Source organism: Penaeus monodon, chromosome 42, assembly GCF_015228065.2.
Source record: "Penaeus monodon isolate SGIC_2016 chromosome 42, NSTDA_Pmon_1, whole genome shotgun sequence".
NCBI classification, from domain to species: domain Eukaryota; kingdom Metazoa; phylum Arthropoda; class Malacostraca; order Decapoda; family Penaeidae; genus Penaeus; species Penaeus monodon.
This window is the reverse complement of record NC_051427.1, coordinates 20,809,133-20,819,132: the sequence shown is the minus strand read 5'-3', so window position 1 is coordinate 20,819,132 and position 10,000 is coordinate 20,809,133.

The window sequence follows — 10,000 nt, the reverse complement described above, 5'->3', positions numbered from 1 at the left end:
TTTTTTTTTACTCGTTTTTTTTCTTTTTTTTGTATTCGTGTTTTTCATTGTTTTTTTTATTGTTTTTTTTCTTGCTTTTCATTATTTTTTTTTCTCTGTTTTAAACTGATTTTTTTTTTTTTTTACTCTGATTTTTCGTTGACTTAATTTTGGTTCATTGTTGATTTTTTTTTCTTTTTTTTTTTTCTTTTTTATTTTTACTATTGTTTTTCATCGACGAATTTGACTTTTTTTTTGCCGATTATTACTGAATTATATCTTGTTCGTTTTTTCTTTTTTTTTAATCATTTTCTTTTTTATCTTTTTTTATCTATTTTCTTTTCTTTTTATCTCTAAGATATAGTTCGTCTTTTTGTTTGTCTGTTTGTTTGTTTGCTTGTTTGTTTTTTCATTGGGAATGTGGTGGGTAAAAAATCTGTTTGTGTCTCTTTGTTTGTTTATATGTGTTTGTCTTGTGTGTTTGTATGTGTTTTTCTATTGTGTCTGTTGGTATGTGTTTGTTTGTATGGGTGTCGTTTGTTTGTTTATGTGTTTGTATATGTTTGTATTTATGTGTTTTTTGTTTGTTTGTTTATGTGTTTGTATATGTTTATATGTGTTTGTTTGTTTGTTTGTGTGTTTGTTTGTTTGTAATATGTTTGTTTGTATGTGTTTGTTTGTTTGTATGTGATTGTTTGTGGGTGTGTTTGTTTGTTTGTGCGTGTTTGTTGGTGTGTATGTTTGTATGTTTGAATGTGTGTTTGTATGTGTGTGATTGTATGTGTGTTTGTATGTGTGTGTTTGTTTGTATGTGTTTTGCTTGTATGGTTTTTGTTTGTGTGTGTATTGTGTATTTGTTAGTATGTGTGCGTTTACTTGTAACTCATATGTTTTGTTTGTATGATGTTTGTCTATATGTGTGTTTGTATGTGTTTGTTTGTATATGTTTGGTTGCATGTGTGTTTGTTTGTATGTGTATGTTTTATGCGAGTATGTGTGTTTGTATGTTTGTGTTTGATTGTTTGTTTGCAAGTGTATGTGTTCAATGCGAGTGTGCAAATGGGTGTGTACTTGTATATTTGTGTGCTTATATGTTTGTGTGTGTTTGTATGTTTGTTTACAAGTTGGTGAATGCGAATGTGTTTGTTTGTTTGTTTACAAGTTGGTGAGTGTGAATGTGTTTGTTTGTTTGTATGAGTGTGTGGGTTTCGTGTTTGTGGTTTTGGATGCAATGTGTTTGCACTTCTTATATTTCATCAAGTGTTTGTGCTTGTTTGTGTCTGTATGTATCTTGATTTCTGTTTGTGTATGTGTTTCTGTATTTGTCTGTGTTTGTGCCCTTGTATGAAATTCAGTGTGTGTGTGTGTGTATTATATATATATATATATATATATATATATATATATATATATATATATATATATATATATATATATATATATATGGGGCCGCGGTGGCCGAATGGTTAGAGCGTCGGACTCAAGACTGTCACGACGGCAATCTGAGTTCGAGGGTTCGAGTCACCGGCCGGCGCGTTGTTTCCCTTGGGCAAGGAACTTCACCTCGATTGCCTGCCTAGCCACTGGGTGGCCAAGCCAGCTCAAGTCAGTGCCGGGTAAATAAAGATGGTGACTCGATAAAAACACCGGGAGGAAGGCAATGGCAAACCACCGCTCTAAATTGCTAAGAAAAAATCATGGAAGCCCATGATCGTCAAGGCCGCGGTGCCCGAATGGTTAGAGCGTCGGACTCAAGACTGTCACGACGGCAATCTAAGTTCGAGGGTTCGAGTCACCAACCGCCGCGTTGTTCCCTTGGGCAAGGAACTTCACCTTGATTGCCTACCTAGCCACTGGGTGGCCAAGCCAGCCCAAGTCAAGTGCTGGTCCCAAAGCCCGGATAAATAGAGAGAATGATTACCTAAAAAGGTACCACCGGCATTCTCCGTGGAAAGGAACTGGGGACCCTACCACGTACTCACTCCAAGAGCATCACAACATGAAAACTACAATTAAGTATCATGCTGTGACCACGGCGGCTCAGACATGAACCTACCGTTAAAAGAAGAAGATATATATATATATATATATATATATATATATATATATATATATATATATATATATATATATATATATATATATGTGTGTGTGTGTGTGTGTGTGTGTGTGTGTGTGTGTGTGTGTGTGTGTGTGTGTGTGTGTTTGTGTGTGTGTGTGTTTTATATATATATATATATATATATATATATATATATATATATATATATATATATATATATATATATATATATATATATATATATATATACACACATGTGTGTGTGTGAGAGAGAGAGAGAGAGAGAGTGTGTGTGTGTGTGGTTAATAATTCTTTTAGTGTTTCTAAGTGTGTTGCAAGTATCTTTGTGTTTGTTTGAATTTATTTGATGTGACTTGTATGTAACGTTTGTATCTGTCTCTTGTTTGTGTGTTTGTATGTATGCCTACGTTTCTTTGAAAATATACTTATGTTTGTGTTTGTATCTTTCTGTGTATCCCAGTCCTTGTTTGTGTGTTTATGTTTTTGTATGTGTCCCATTGTTTAATTGTGTCTTTATATGTATCTCTTTTGGTTTGTTTATGTATCTTAAAGTTTATTCTATAGCTACTGCTATAGGAACAAGGAACAGTTCATCAGGAATCTTGCCGAGGAGGCTGAAGGCCATTTCCTGGTAAATGACCTTCGCCCTGCCTACCAAGCCCTGAGAAAGCTGAACTCTAAGCCCTCCTCGCAGATGACTGCAGTCCGATCAGTGGATGGACGGATCATCTCAGATCATGTTAACGTTCGTGAATGTTGGGCTGAGTATTTTGAACAGTTGTACCAGGTAGACCCTCCACCAATTAGCTTGGATGCAAGCGATGTCTCAGTGCCTGTGCCGGACCCACCCATCAGCGAGGAACCTCCTACCCTAACAGAGGTTAGGATGGCGATTTCCAAGCTGAAGAGTGGGAAAGCTGCAGGCATATGTGATATCCCTGCTGAACTGCTAAAGGTAAACCTATGGCTCGGGGCCTGCATACAGTCCTGACTGCCACCTGGCAGTCTGGTACCATTCCCCCTGACCTGCTGAGGGGCGTGGTCATTGCTCTCTGGAAGGGGAAAGGGGATCGTTGGGACTGTAGCAACGACCGTGGCATTACACTGCTCAGCATACCAGGCAAGGTTCTCGCCCACATTCTTCTGAAACGATCCGCAACCACCTGCTGAGGCATCAGAGACCGGAGCAGTCTGAATTTACTCCTGGCAAGGAGTATACTAGCGCTTCGAATAATTGTGGAACGCCGTCGTGAGTTTGGTCGTGGGTTGCTTGCAACCTACATCGACCTCAAGAAGGCGTTTGACTCGGTGCATCGGGAATCGCTATGAGATATCTTGAGACTCAGGGGAATTCCGACACAGATTATTGGCCTAATAGCAAGCCTTTATACTGGTACTGAAAGTGCTGTAATGTGTGTTGGGGGTCTGTCGAACTTCTTCCCTGTTAACTCAGGGGTGAGGCAAGGCTGTGTCCTTGCATCAACACTTTTCAACACCTGTATGGACTGGATAATGGGCAGAGCTACTAGCCAAAGTCAGTGTGGAGCAACACTAGGCAATATCAAGGTCTCAGACCTTGACTTTGCCGATGATGTTGCTATCCTATCTGAGTCCCTGGAGTCACTGGTGGCGGTTCTTGATGCATTTAGCAATGAGGCGAAGCCCTTAGGCCTAGAGGTCTCCTGGACCAAGACCAAGATTCAGGACTTTTAGGGGAACCCGTTCAGTCGATCCATGCTTGCGGCGAGGACGTTACAGAGTTACAGAGAGTTTTACATACCTTGGTAGCGTAGTCCATATCTCTGGGCTGTCAGACCAAGAAGTCAATAGACGGATTGGTCTGGCAACAGGAGCCATGAACTCGATCAACAAAAGCATTTGGACATGTCGGTACCTATGCAGAAGGACCAAGCTGCGTGTCTTCAAGGCCTTGATACTGCCAGTTTTGCTGTATGGAAGCGAAACCTGGACGTTATCCAATGTTTTGGAGTCTTGTCTTGATGCCTTTTGTAACAAGTCCCTTCGCCGGATCATGGGGTACAGTTGGCAGGACCACGTGTCCAACCGGCGGTTACACCGTGAGACTGGCATGGGACCTGTTACTTGCATAATCCGTGATCGCCAACTCAGGCTATATGGGCACATAGCTCGTTTCCCTGTGGACGACCCTGCCCACCAGGTTGTCTCACTGCGAGACAACCCTGGGTGGAGGAGTCCTGTGGGACGACCCAGGAGATCATGGCTTGGTCAGCTCTACGAAACCTGTCGCGAGGAACTAGAGATGGGATGTGGGCCTGCCTAGAGACTCGCCTCGAGGGATCCTTGTGGCTGGAAGCGAAGGGTGGATGCAGCCATGCGCCCCCGTCGGCGTTAGCCCCTTGATGATGATGATGATTATGTGAGTTTGTGTGTATCTATGTACACCAACTTTGCTTGTGCGTCTGTATCTATGTATGTATCCTAGTGCTTATGCCTGTTTGTGCCTTTGCATATATCCCTATGTTTGTATATATTTGCTTGTGAATAATTGTGTCTTTAAGTACATACAGATCTAGGTTTGTTTATGTGTGATTCTTTGTATGTATCTCTATGTATGTTTGTATGTATCCATATTTACTTGTATTTGCGTAATGGTGTACGTGTCTATGTTCATGTGTGTTTGTGCATGAGTATCTTTGTTTGTTTGTGTGTATGTGTGTATTCCTCTGTTTGTGTGTGTGTGTTTCTGAACATGGGCATATCTTTGTGTTTGTGTCTTTATATATATATATATATATATATATATATATATATATATATATATATATATATATATATATATTGTGTGTGTGTGTGTGTGTGTGTGTGTGTGTGTGTGTGTGTGTGTGTGTGTGTGTGTGTGTGTGTGTGTGTGTGTGTGTATGTGTGTGTGTGTATATATATGTATATATATAAATATATATATATATATATATATATATATATATATATATATATATATATATATATATATATATATGTACATATATATATATATATATATATATATATATATATATATATATATATATATAATATGTTTATGTGTTTGTGCAGTGTAATCATCCTTGTTTATGTGTTTGTGTCCTTGTATGTATTTCTTTGTTTGCCTGTACGCTTGTGTCTTTGATTGTTTTCATGAATGTGCCACTGTATGTTCTTGTGCGTATCTATATGTATGTCTAATGTGTATGTATGTGTGTGTGTGTGTGTGTGTGTGTGTGTATGTGTGTGTGTGTGTGTGTGCATGTGTGTGTGTATGTGTGTGTGTGTGTAGAAACAAATAAAAAAGTGTATATAACGCACGGGTTCGTTGTTTGTAACAAATACGAATATCAATATCAAATAAAACAATGATGATTATGTCAGATTACCCAACATGATAATGAAATAAACCTAAATAAAAGAATATATACATACACACATGCATACTTACATACACACACACACACACACACACACACACACACACACACACACACACACACACACACACACACAATATATATATATAATATATATATATATATATATATATATATATATATATATACACACATATATATATATATATATATATATATATATATATATATATATATATATATATATATATATATATATATATAATGTTCCGACATTGAATCGTTTATCACAACTCTCCTTAACACCGGCAAGCCACCACGCTGATTTTGAAATATTACAACGTTACTTGATGATATAAAAAAATATCATTAAAAACATTATAAAATTATACATTGATAGCATGATGAAAAAGTATTATTCATTATTTCACCGTTTCTGTAAAGAGAATGCACGTCAGCAGTTAATTTTCGCACAAATTATGCAATAATTAATGCAAGGAAATAATAATTATACACACAATAATCTTAATAAATTCAGGATAAGTAGATTAAAGAGAACAGAAGCAATTAAGATGTAAATTAAAGACTATAAAAAAACAAAATCGAGAAACAATATATATAAAAAACAACAAAACATATATAAAAAAAAGCAAAATTAACCCAACAAGAAAGACCAACACACAAAACACAAACAGATAAATCCAAACAGCCAAATAAACCCGAAAACAGAAGGAAAAAGACCCAAATCAGGCAAATTAAGGCATAGTGAGTATAAAAGCCGAGTCCCTCAGGCGAGCGTCCGTCATCGTACCTCCGGCAACCAAGGCAACGAAGACGCGAGACGGAGAGACGAAGGAAAACGCTCCCTCAATTTTCCCATGTTTCCCTCCTTCGTGCGCGATTTTCTCGTCTCGTGAACGTCGGGGAAGCAGGTGAGTGAACGAACAACGTGTGAAGAGGGTGAGTGAGGGTGATTAGCGAGCGTGGCGTCCCCAAAGAGCGAGGGTTCCCGTGTGACCATTGATCAGCTATGGTCTGAAATATTATTATTAGCCGAGATGGCGTCCTTTTATTTAATTCTTTGACGACACGCACATGTCGGGGAAGGGGCGATGGTGTGGCCGTCGCCGCCCCTTTCCCGCGGAGTGTCCCGGAAATAATCGAATTTTCAAAAAAAAAATTTCATTCGAAACAACGTCAACAAAGCGAAGTGCTGCCATCTGTTGGCGGCGGAGGACACTGCGGCGCCCAGTCAGCTGATTCATTTAAAAATCCTTTTTTTTTTGTTTCGATAGTGTGTATGTATGCATGTATGTGTGTGTGTATGTATGTATGTATGCATGTGTGTGTATGTATGTATGTATGCATGTATGTGTGTGTGTATGGATATATATGTATATGTGTGTGTATATATATATGTATGCACACACACACACACACACACACACACACACACACACACACACACACACACACACACACACACACACACACACACATTACATACATACATACATACATACATACATACATACATACATACATACATACATACATACATACATACATACATACATACATACATACATACACACATTTTTTTATATTGTTCATATTGCTATGGTAATGAATATAATTATGAATATATGTTATTGTTATTATTGTTATTATTGTTATTATTATTATTATTATTATTATTATTATTATTATTATTATTATTGTTATTATTATTATTATTATTGTTACTATTACTATTATTAATTTTGTTATCATTGTTATTTTTATTATTATAGTTATCATCACCATCACTCATCGTTGTCATCATGATCATCACATCAGCACGTCGTCATCATCATCGTCGTCATCATCATCATCATCATCATCATCATCATCATCATCATCATCATCATCATCATCATCATCATCATCATCATCTCCAGTCACCATCATCAATCATCACAGTGTTAATAATATTAATAATAACAGTGATAACTGACTAGGCAGTGAAACCAGTTATAGAAAATGGAACTGCAACATTTTCTAAATCATTATTATGTGATTTATTATTATTTTTTTTCCATGGTAAAAAATCATGATAGACCAAGTGACCAGAAACAGTAATTTGTTGGAAAGTATAGGAAATTTTATATAATGCTAATGATCAAAATGATGAGCTTTCCAGTCTAATGTCGTCGTCATCATCATCATCATCATCATCATCATCATCATCATCATCATCATCATCATCATCATCATCATCATCATCATCATCATCATCATCATCATCATCATCATCATCATCATCATCTCCAGTCACCATCATCAATCATCACAGTGTTAATAATATTAATAATAACAGTGATAACTGACTAGGCAGTGAAACCAGTTATAGAAAATGGAACTGCAACATTTTCTAAATCATTATTATGTGATTTATTATTATTTTTTTTCCATGGTAAAAAATCATGATAGACCAAGTGACCAGAAACAGTAATTTGTTGGAAAGTATAGGAAATTTTATATAATGCTAATGATCAAAATGATGAGCTTTCCAGTCTAATGTAAAAAATTTTGTCTTATCCATATCAAATTCATTATGTAGGTTTATGGATACATAAGAACATAGAAAAATATCAGTGCATGTTCCCTTTTGCCACAGATTTATACAAAAATAAAAGTTATGCATATTATAGAATAATTTTCATGATTATTTGGAAAAAAAAAAATGGTTCTCAGTCTTATTTTGGTACAAACGACTACACTACATCATTGGGCTGTGTTTGCTCCTCTTCCTGTTGTTCAAGCACAAGTGCATTCTGCAGACCCCACCCAAGACATTTGATGGGACAATGTTGAGCTTTTCAGGTAGCGTATGTGTGAGTGGGTGCGTGAATGTGAGTGAGTGCGTGAATGTGAGTGAGCGTGCATAGGTGCGTGCTTGAAAAAAAATGGTTTCACTGACCCACTATTTTTTTCATCAGAATTTTAACCCAATAAAATGGGGAAAATGCAAATAAAAAAATATATATATTTATTTATTATTTTTTATTATTTTTTTTTACATTAATTAATTTATAATTATTTTTTATTTATTATTATTATTATTATTATTATTATTATTATTATTAGTAGTAGTAGTAGTAGTAGTAGTAGTAGTAGTAGTAGTAGTAGTAGCGATACAGGTCTTACTCGTAATTAGCTCATTGGTGACTTAGTACAAGTGTAGCCATCTATGTGTAAAAACAGTTAATAAAGTAAACTCACAGTGGGCATGGCATGTACATATATGCCATGGCCGTTGGCATTGGGTTACATTATTTTATGATTTTTTAAAGATAAATCCTGTTATAACAATGGGATAACATTATTTATACATAGTCCAAGTGTATTTGGCTAATAAACAGTGAATTTTTAAAAGCCTTGGGGTGATTTACATATTGATATCCCATATTTTGATTGAAATATGCCATACTTAAATGATCTCATGAATGGGTCATTAAGCCAGTTAGGTCATTTGCCCCATGACGTGCTTGTTCCATTGGTTAGTTGCTTGCTCAGATTTAGCTTCCCACTATTTCTAGGTGTCTTTTCATAAATATCCTAAATGTGCACCAAAAATCTTGATAGATGAACTTACTACCTAGATATTCATCTGTAAATTACACATTTTTCATTTACCTGCCAAAAAGAATGAGGCAGAGGAGTTTGGGATGGTCAGTGCGAAAGATCCTTCCCTTTTGACTTCTGGAAGGGGACTGAAGTTGTGGGTTCCTCAGCCAATCATGAGGCCACAGACAATGTGATGGTATGGCTCGGGTTTAAGCTAATGGGGATGGTGGTGGTGGTGATGATAACCATAATAATAATTACAGTTGTTTTTGATTCTATAGTTATTATTATTATTTTTTTTGTTATTATTTTGTTGTATGTTAATTATTATTATTATTAATATTATTATGATTATGATTATGATTATGATTATTATGATTGTTTCTCATTATTATTGCTATCATATTATTGATATTATCATTATTATTGTTATAATCCTCATCATCATCATTATTATCATCATTATAGTTATTATTTTTTGTTGGTCATTGGGTTCATTATTTATTATCATTATTGTTAATATTGATAATTTTGCTATTGCTATATTATTGTTAACCTATTATGGACCACATTTTCCTTGGCACAGAAAAATTATGCTTCAAGTTTTAGAATTAGGTAGACTAGACAAATTCTCAGGTCAGTGTGTTAATATAGATATTTATATATATGTATATATTTATATATTTTTTTACATATATTTGTAAATATTATATATATAAATATATAATATATATATATATATATATATTATAGTACATATTTATATATTATATATAATATATATATATATATATATATATATTAATATATATATAATATATATATTTATATATATATTATATATAACTATATATATATATATAATATTATATATATATATATGTATATATATATATAGTATATATCTATATCATAATATACATACATATAATAATATATATACATA